Source organism: Mus caroli, unplaced genomic scaffold (genome assembly GCF_978045245.1).
Source record: "Mus caroli unplaced genomic scaffold, Mus_caroli_1 scaffold_5, whole genome shotgun sequence".
Taxonomy (NCBI): Eukaryota; Metazoa; Chordata; class Mammalia; order Rodentia; family Muridae; genus Mus; species Mus caroli.
Window position 1 is genome coordinate 97,622,880 of NW_028227260.1, and position 8,648 is coordinate 97,631,527.

General features: G+C 42.2%; 1 protein-coding gene across 3 annotated transcripts in view; it reads right to left on the reverse strand.

Moving 5' to 3' along the window:
- Positions 1-6,797, reverse strand: part of Mtm1 (myotubularin 1) — a 117,689-nt gene extending 110,892 nt beyond the window's left edge. The window contains exon 1 of one of the 3 annotated variants that reach the window (XM_021152885.2): positions 6,780-6,797. The gene's annotated coding sequence lies outside the window, so the exon portion shown is untranslated. Of the gene's footprint in view, positions 1-2,483; positions 2,509-2,548; positions 2,606-6,779 lie in introns of those variants that run through there. The other 2 variants (XM_021152884.2, XM_021152886.3) reach the window with 2 other exon arrangements.
- Between the last annotated feature and the right edge of the window lie 1,851 nt (positions 6,798-8,648).

Here is an 8,648-nt window from a genome sequence, read left to right on the forward strand (position 1 = left end):
TCAATCCTGAGTCCATACCTTTGAGGCAAATGATAGTTCTTGCCCCTCTGAGAGCTGCCAAAGAGGAATAAACTAACTAGAAACTAGGAAATGAAGAAATTAGAACTTGTAAGAGATCATTATCAGAATGAGAGAATAAAGAAAAATAAATGACACCCATTATGCTATTGTAAAGCTGGATAATCTTTAGAAATACCTAGAAACTCTAGCCTTTGTAATCACCTGGTCACTGGTTAAAAATGTCACCTCAGGGCCCCAAAGAGTTTCCCCTTTTCTCTTTATTTTTGAACCCTCAATAAAAGCTAGAACCATGTGTTTTCAATTGTTTCTAAAGCAAGTACATTTTATTCATCCTTTTCTCATTTGAAGCAATATTACAGTATTATTGGCAACATTAGTCATTTTCAGAAGTCATAAAGATTGTTTTGAAAACCCTGACCATCGGGTCTATTAAAAGGGGTGGTACTAGACAGACAATGACTTTCTCAGAGACTTCTTATAATGCCATTTCATCACTCAGGGATCTTATTCCTCAGATGCGGAGTGCTGCTTTACTATGGAACTATTTCAAAGGGAACTATTATCTCCTCAAGCCAGGCAACACAGAGAGATGTTCATTTCAGATAACAGGGTCACAGTACAAGCCTGCATGAAAGAATAGAAACCCATGTGTACGGTAGGCTGAAAGTCCAGCAGACTGTGGTCAGAAATCACCATGCAATCCTGACTTCACCAGAGACTTCTGGCTTTACAGTGATCTAACTAGGAAGTCAGCCATTCATCTGTAAACCATCACCCTAACAGTTTAAAGTCACTATATGCACTGACAGGAGCAAAGTGACTCCAGAGTGAATCTCTTGGACTCAGATATATTTCGCTTTCAATGTTTATGTTTTATTGGAGTAAGAACTATCAAAAATTAGAAATTCAAAGCCATGGCAAAGGCATGCTCCATGGTGGAGCTTATGTGCACTTTGAACATTTATTTTTTACAACTCACCTCCACTAGTAAACACAACATTGCTTCTTTTTCTTTATGTCTGACACCCCCTATATAAATTCCATAATGCCTTAATGGTGTGTTTCCCTCTTGTCTTCCTGTTGCATAGGACAGACTCTAGAGGTACACCATAGGCAATGTTTAATGAATGAATGGGACTTTTGATGACTAGAGAGATGTAAGTTATGACTTTAACTTAAGGTGACCAATCATATAATGAGAGTAATTATAATCCCACAGAATTCATAGCTACTTTTGAACACTTCAGAAACCTGTTCCACTGCTTCAGAGCCACTAGTTTGAATCTCCTCCAGCATATGGGAATCTCCTAAAATCTAGCTCTGATCCCATAAAATGGCTGCAAGCCCTCTGTAGTCAAATTTGACAAATACACAGATCCTTCCTAGTATATATGTGATGAAAGGTTGGCCAGTAACTGTTTTGGTTTTTTTTGGGGGGGGGCGGGGAGGTGAGTACAAAATGGCTTGAACTGTAGTAAAACTTCAGGCCCAGTCTCAGTACTCTAAGGTGGATACTTCACAATGAACAAAAATGAGCCGTGCTAAGAGGAATCCAGACTTGACAGACACTGAGAAACCCCCAGAGAACTGACTAGTCACATCAGTTTTGTCATTAGGTTGCCTGAAGTCCATATCACATTAACCTTTCCTGGGCCCCAATTCCCCCATTCAGGAAACAACTGAACTACTATGTAAATGTCAGGTCAGTTCTAAAAGGCTCTGATTCCACTCTTGGAAAGATCTGGTTTTGAAACCAGCTACAACTCGCTTGTCTCATATCCCAAACATATCCATCAAACCGGTAATATATTTTTCACATGAGATTCATTTTATTTTTGCTTAGGCAAATAGTAAAATTTCGTTTTCACTTCCTAAGAGCAAAAGACAGTTAAGGGAGGCAACCCGGCCAAGAGCACTTCTTAGTGACTGTTCACACTTCCGACTGGGTATGGGAACTAAGCCATTCCTTCTCAGATCTTCTCTCAACTGTTGCAAAAGCAGATACCCGCCCCCCTCCCCCGTGTATGACACAAAAACACTGTCCAAGAGCGACGAAGAAGGGTTCGTGGCCAGTGCCAGGGTGCCACCACTTGGCGAGGCCACAGGGGATGCAGCGGGTGTCCGCCCAGTGAGCAGAGCCAGGGCAAGGAGCAGTCGCCTTAGGGCGTCTGTCCCGCGCACTAGACAACCTTAGACAGGGAAGCAAAGTGTAGGCAATGCATTCAACGACCCTCAGCCCACCCTATATTCCAGTCCCAATCATCGCCGGCCGCCACCTGGGAACCTAGGACAAGTAGAACAGTGGAAGCCTGAGGGAGGCACCTGCCTGCCACTCCCGGGCCTCAACCCTGCCTCGCAGAGACAGCTGAGGCTCTCCAGCGAACCCCACCCCCAACCCAGCGGAGGCTGCCAGGTCCCTCGAGACCAGCAGTCTCAGGGAGTCCCGACTTTTTCCTTCAGACCTTTCCAATCCTGGATCCCCGCAATGCCCGGCTCCTAGCCAAGTCAGCCGAGAAAGCTAACTCACCTCCGGCTCAGGGAGCCACCGCTGTTGCCAGGCTGCTCAGCTCCGGAGCTCCGCCCCGCCCCCGCCACGCTCGACCCGCCCCCTCCACGCTTGCCCCGCCTTTGAGCCCTGGAAGACTCCAGGCTACAGTTGCCCTCCCTCCTCCCAGTTCTGATTGGCAGGACATGGACACGTGATGGGGGGTGGGCGGAAAGTGCTGGGTGACCTAAGTAGCCTCTTGCCGCTCTTCACCCTTAAGGCTGCTGGGAAGCCCAGTTTGCCCAGTCCGGAGCGTAGAGGCATCTGGGAATTGTAGTTGGCAACATGGTGCTGGAAATGGGTAGGGCAGAGATGCAAGAGGCCATCCCTGTAAGAAAGTTGGGAGTCAGTGCTAGGCAGAAGGCTCTGTGAAGTGTAGTCCCAGTACTTTCTTTCTGGCTCACTACGTCTGTCAAAAAAAAAAAAAAAAAAAAAAAAAAAGGAGAAATCTAGAGGAAAAACTATACTAGATTAAAGTGTAGCAGATGTCACGAAGTTGAACTATTATTATTGGGTGGGTGAAGTTGAAAAATATCACTGATTCTGGGACAATACCTGCAATTCATAAGACCACAATATAGCTGTGATATATCTCACGCTGTGCTAGGACCTTCACAAGAACACTACTGAACCAGAAAAAGAAACAGGTCAAAATTTCTTCTGCTTTTTGAGATTTGGGTCAGATGACCATTGAAACAGTAAATGGTGTCAGGAGTGGTGGCGCACGCCTTTAATCCCAGCACTCCGGAGGCGGAGGAAGGCGGATTTCTGAGTTCGAGGCCAGCCTGGTCTACAGAGTGAGTTCCAGGACAGCCCGGGCTACACAGAGAAACCCTGTCTCGAAAAACCAAAAAGGAAAAAAAGAAACAGTAAATGGAAAGTGAAAGCAGGGAGGGGGTGAAAATTTAAGACAGTTCAACACTTGATCAAATAAACACACTCTGACTCCTAGAAGAACCTGCATAATAATGTCTCTTAATTTTGTGTCCGATATTATAAATGATAAGTTTGGGTAAACAGGAATTACTTCACCATGATCATTTTTCTTACTCTGTTGATTAGTTCTAAATGCATCTAAAAGCAACTTTGTGCCTAGTATCATTCAAATATTCACACATATTCAAATATCATTATAAAATACCCTACCCATTTTTAGCTTCACCTTCCATAGTTTCAGTTGTCTACTTGTTGAACTGTGGTCCAAAAGTATTAAATGGAATCTTTCAGAAATAAACAATTAATAAGATTTAAATTTCAGTCTCTTTTCCAGGACATTTGTGTTGTCTATATACTTCCTACCTGGTAGTCACTTGGTTGCTGCCTAAGTTGTCAGATTGATTGTAGTGGTACTTCAGGATTTATGTTCCAGTAATCTTCCATTTAGTAATGGCTTAAAAAGCCCAAAAATAGTATAATTTTATTGCTAGCTGTTGTTATTACCTTCTTACTGTGCTTAGTTCATGAGTCGTACTGTTTCATTTTGCATCTATCTAGATTAATGGTTTCAAGCATCTAGTGTGAGATCCTAGGATTTATATTCCTCAGTGATTATGAAGAGGTTGTGTGGTGTGTCTGTGTGTGTGTCTGTGTGTGTGTGTGTGTGTGAGAGAGAGAGAGAGAGAGAGAGAGAGAGAGAGATCTGAAATGAGACCTCTGTGAACCCAATTCATTCTTTAGCCCCTTCTTCCAGTCTGCTTCGCTCTGTCCCTCCAAGTTGACAGGAATCCTTCTATTCTCTAGATAGTCTAGTGTTTTTCTTCTAGCCCTTTCCACTATTCTTTTCTTCTAGACTGGTCAAACTTCTGGACAGAGAGCAGAATAGCATTTGTTTCCAAGCCAGGCAGATTTAGAAGCTTCCCCCCAGAGTCCTTTTCATTGTACTGATGTCATCATCTGCTTGAATGTCTACTCTGCCAGCTCCCCTCCCCAGACTGTGAAGTTCTTTGAATTACATTCACATTTGTGCCGTATTTCAAAGCATTCTCATTAAATTTGCATGCTGCAGAGAGGCTCCCTGGTGCCTACGGAATAACTGGATTCTCGATGTCTGTCAATCTTGGGGTCAGAGGGGTAGAGGAAAATAAAGATGGGAGGAGGGAAAGCAGCAGCTTGAATGGAGACATGTATACATTAAGCATACTTTAAGTGTCCAAGAATGAGGCTAAAGCCTTCTTTCAGGGGTGGAGAGGTTACAGGTAGTAAGTAGCCTCGTGTGTGTGTGTGTGTGTGTGTGTGTGTGTGTGTGTGTGTGAAATATAAATGTTGTGTGTTACAGAGGAGTTACCACTGACCCCTTAGTGAGGCGACTGAATTGTTCACAAAGTTCTAACTTCCTTCAGGATAGGACGTGTGTGTGTGTGTGTGTGTGTGTGTGTGCGTGTGTTTAAACCATTCTTCAAGTTTCCCTGAACTTTATATACAGATATACACATATTTATCCTGAAGAGGGAACTTTATGGGAAGATGGCTGACCTACCTGTTTCAGTCATGGAGATAATGGCTGTGACATAAGGCTACTTCTTCAACAACTTTTCAGAGGTGTACATCTGATACCCGTGTACCTTTATTTCTGTCCCCCACCACCAACCTGACTCCTTGAAATTCTTGATTTTGCCAAGACTTGAGCTAAGTGACTCACTCACTTCTGCCTTCTGGATATTACTATGTTCACTGAAGTTGGGGGAATGGAATAGGCAGAGCCAGGCCTGTAAGAGAATCTGGGATTCTCAGTCCCTGACCTTCATGGACCAGGATGGGGAAAGGTGAAGTACAGGAAGAGACATCCTTGTGAAGGAAGTACAAGGTTGAAGAAAGACTGAGTAAAAATGTCCCTGTGAGACATAGGGCCCTAGAAGTATGCACTTGGAATCAAAAAGTGATTTGGATTCCAACCATTTCATAGGCAAGCTGATGGCTATGGAAAAGCCATTTCACTTCTCAAAAACATGAACTAGCTTCCTCTGGAAAAAAAAAGTCCTAGAACACATTTGAGGATTATTGCACCCTTGCATATCCAGGGTAAATATAAGTATTTCAAGAAGGTAATGCTTCCAAGCTACCAGGATGATCATGAAAAGAGTGATGAGAGAGAGGGAGAGAGAGGGAGAGAAAGAGAGAGAGAGAGAGAGAGAGAGAGAGAGAGAGAGAGAGAGAGAGAGAGGGAGAGGGAGAGAAAGAGAGAGAGGGGGAGAGGGAGAGAGAGAGAGAGGGAGAGAGAGACAGAGACAGAGAGAGATGAATCAAGGGACCAAGGTTCAAATCCTAGTTCATCTATGCAAATACTGCTCCATAAACTTCCATTTTTCATCTATCAAGTGAGAATATTCCTCTGCTGGGGTTGCAGGCATGTGCTACATAAGGAGTATGAAGCTAGACTTGGATATATGAGACCTTGTCTCTGTACTGAAACCTATTATTTTTTTTAGATTTATTTTATTTATATGTTTACACTGTAACTGTTTCCAGACACACCAGAAGAGGGCATCAGATCCCTTTACAGATGGTTGTGAGCCACCATGTGGTTGCTGGGAATTGAACTCAGGACCTTTGGAAGAGCAAACAGTGCTCTTAACCACTGAGCCATCTCTCCATTAATTTTTATACTAGCTAAAAACATTAACAAAAATATAAATGCTCAAATTCCCATTACTAATGAATGGCTAAATCAATGATGATATATGCACATACTAGTATATTACTCAGAAATAGAAAGGAAGAAAGTTATAAAATGTGCTACAAGATGAATAAATTTCAAAATGCCATGTAAAATGAAATAAACTATATACAAATTAGTAGATATCATGCTATTCCATTGGGGCTATAGTTTGTTTTTATGGCACTGAGTGAAAGTCATTGTCTTGGCATTCTAGGCAAGAGCTCACCACTCCCAACCCCTTAAACTCCAGCCTGGAAAAGACAAAACTATGGTGATAGAAGTCATATTTATAGTTGATTAGGGTCACACCAAAGGAATGGGAGAGAACTGAGTCCAAAGGTAGCAACAGGAAAGTTTAGGGAATAATCAAAATGTACTGTGTCTTGATTGCGATGGTAATTATGAAACTGTGTACAGTTGCCCAAACTCCAACTATGAACATGGGCTATATGAGAAAATTTCAGTGTAGAAATTTTAGCCTAACATGGGGATAAGGAAGCCTGGAAGAACAAAGGATAGAAAAACTTGCCCTACACACTTAGCAAGGATATACTGTACCATGGGCTCAGTGAAGAGTTGCGGGTATGGTTCACATGTAGATGAGAATACTGCTGCTGCTGCTTGATACTGCTCTCACATTTTCTCACAGAATTCAGAGTTGAGGTGGGAGCCTCCTTACGGAGGCCTGACCAGCCAGTAAGTTCTATTTTCCTAGGTGCTAAATGAAGGTTTAAAGCAAGTAATGGAGTGTGAAAGTATTCACACAGAGACAAATCTAAGGTCTTTGTTCCCAGGCATCCATGGTCACAGGGTTATGGCATCACACTGTTTCCCAGGAAACATCACTAGGTAGAGTGTTCACAGTACAGGGTGGGGGTTGGGGGATGCAGTGGGTGACATGACTCAAGTCCAGTTCAGAAAGCAGCATGTTAAAAAATAATTACCCTGAAGCCCAGCCACAAATTGAGTGTTTCTTACTCTCTGCGCCTGTTTTGTTTCTCTTTTTGTCCTTAGTGCTGTTGATCAAATCCAACAGCATAGAGCTCCAGCCCCAGCCTTTTGTTTTGTGAGAAGGCGCCTTGATATGTGCTTCCCTGGCTTTGAACTTGAAATCTTCCTGTCTTAGTCTTCAAAGTGCATGGGTTCCAGGCATGCCCTACCTCACGTGGCTGAATGTTTTTAATTTTTTTTTTTTTAGTACCAGTTTCTTGCATTAGTTTTTGAGAAAGCAAGCCCTGTGAGGAAAAACAGTCAACAAATGCGCTTTACTCCAACAGATTATTAAAAGAGCTTTCTCTTTTTCTCTTACTGTTTCATGGTGGCAGAGTATTTCACCACTCACACATATGGAAAAAAATACAACATACAAAACCTGTCAGTGAGAAGTCACAGAATCTAAGTGAAATTGGGTTAAAGTTAATAAGGCAACAAAACGCATACAGGAAACCTTATACTGTAAGTACACTAGTCTATTATTGACAGAAAAATGTAAAGGTACAAATGTGCGAAAAATGCCACAGTTTCATGGATCAGAAGGTTCCATTCTGTTACTATGTCTTACTTTTACATTCTGTTAATATATATTACTTGAAGTGATCTATAAATTCCTTGTAATCCCTATCAAAGTTCAAAAGATGTTTTGTAGAAATAGAAAATCCCATCATATATACTCATCAATAGATTCTAAAAATCCAAAACCATAGTCTTGATTTCAAAACCTATTGCATAGCTACAGAAGTTGAAACAAACTAAGGCTGACAAAATGACTCCCCGGTGCTTACCACGAAGCCTGACAGCCAGTTTGATCCCCAGAACCCACATAGTGGAAGGAAAGAACCAAGTCCAGAAAGTTCTCTTACCTCCATACGAGTGCTATAGCATATGCATATGAGTGCATGCACACACATATGAATACTTATGATAACATTTAAATTAAAAACAGAACTAGCAAGTGATAATGAGAATGAGAGGAAATTAGAATTTGCCTGTCCCAGTGATGGGAATGCAAAGGGCCACTGCTGCTATAGATAGCACTATAGAGGTGGGTTGTACAGCAGTGTGAAGGAGAAGCAAGAGGGAGTGTGATCAACACTAGTAAATAGTGCTCTTAAAATGGTTACAATGGCCCATTTTGTATTAAGTATATTTTTACCACAATTAGAACAACAGGAGTAAGCATTCCCAAGTAGGTGGACCAGAGAGAACAAAAATCAGACTCAGTGACAATGTTTTCTGTGCTTTTGTCTCTAATACGAAGCTACTTTTCAAGGCTCAGTCTAGGACAGAGGTTTTGTGTCTCCTCAGAAACAAAGTCTTGACACTGGGCTTTCATCTCTTTTGATAGAGTGCTTGCCTAACATTCACTAAGCCTAGATTTGATCCCCAGCACCACATAAGTCAGACATGGTTGTGCACACTGTAATCCCA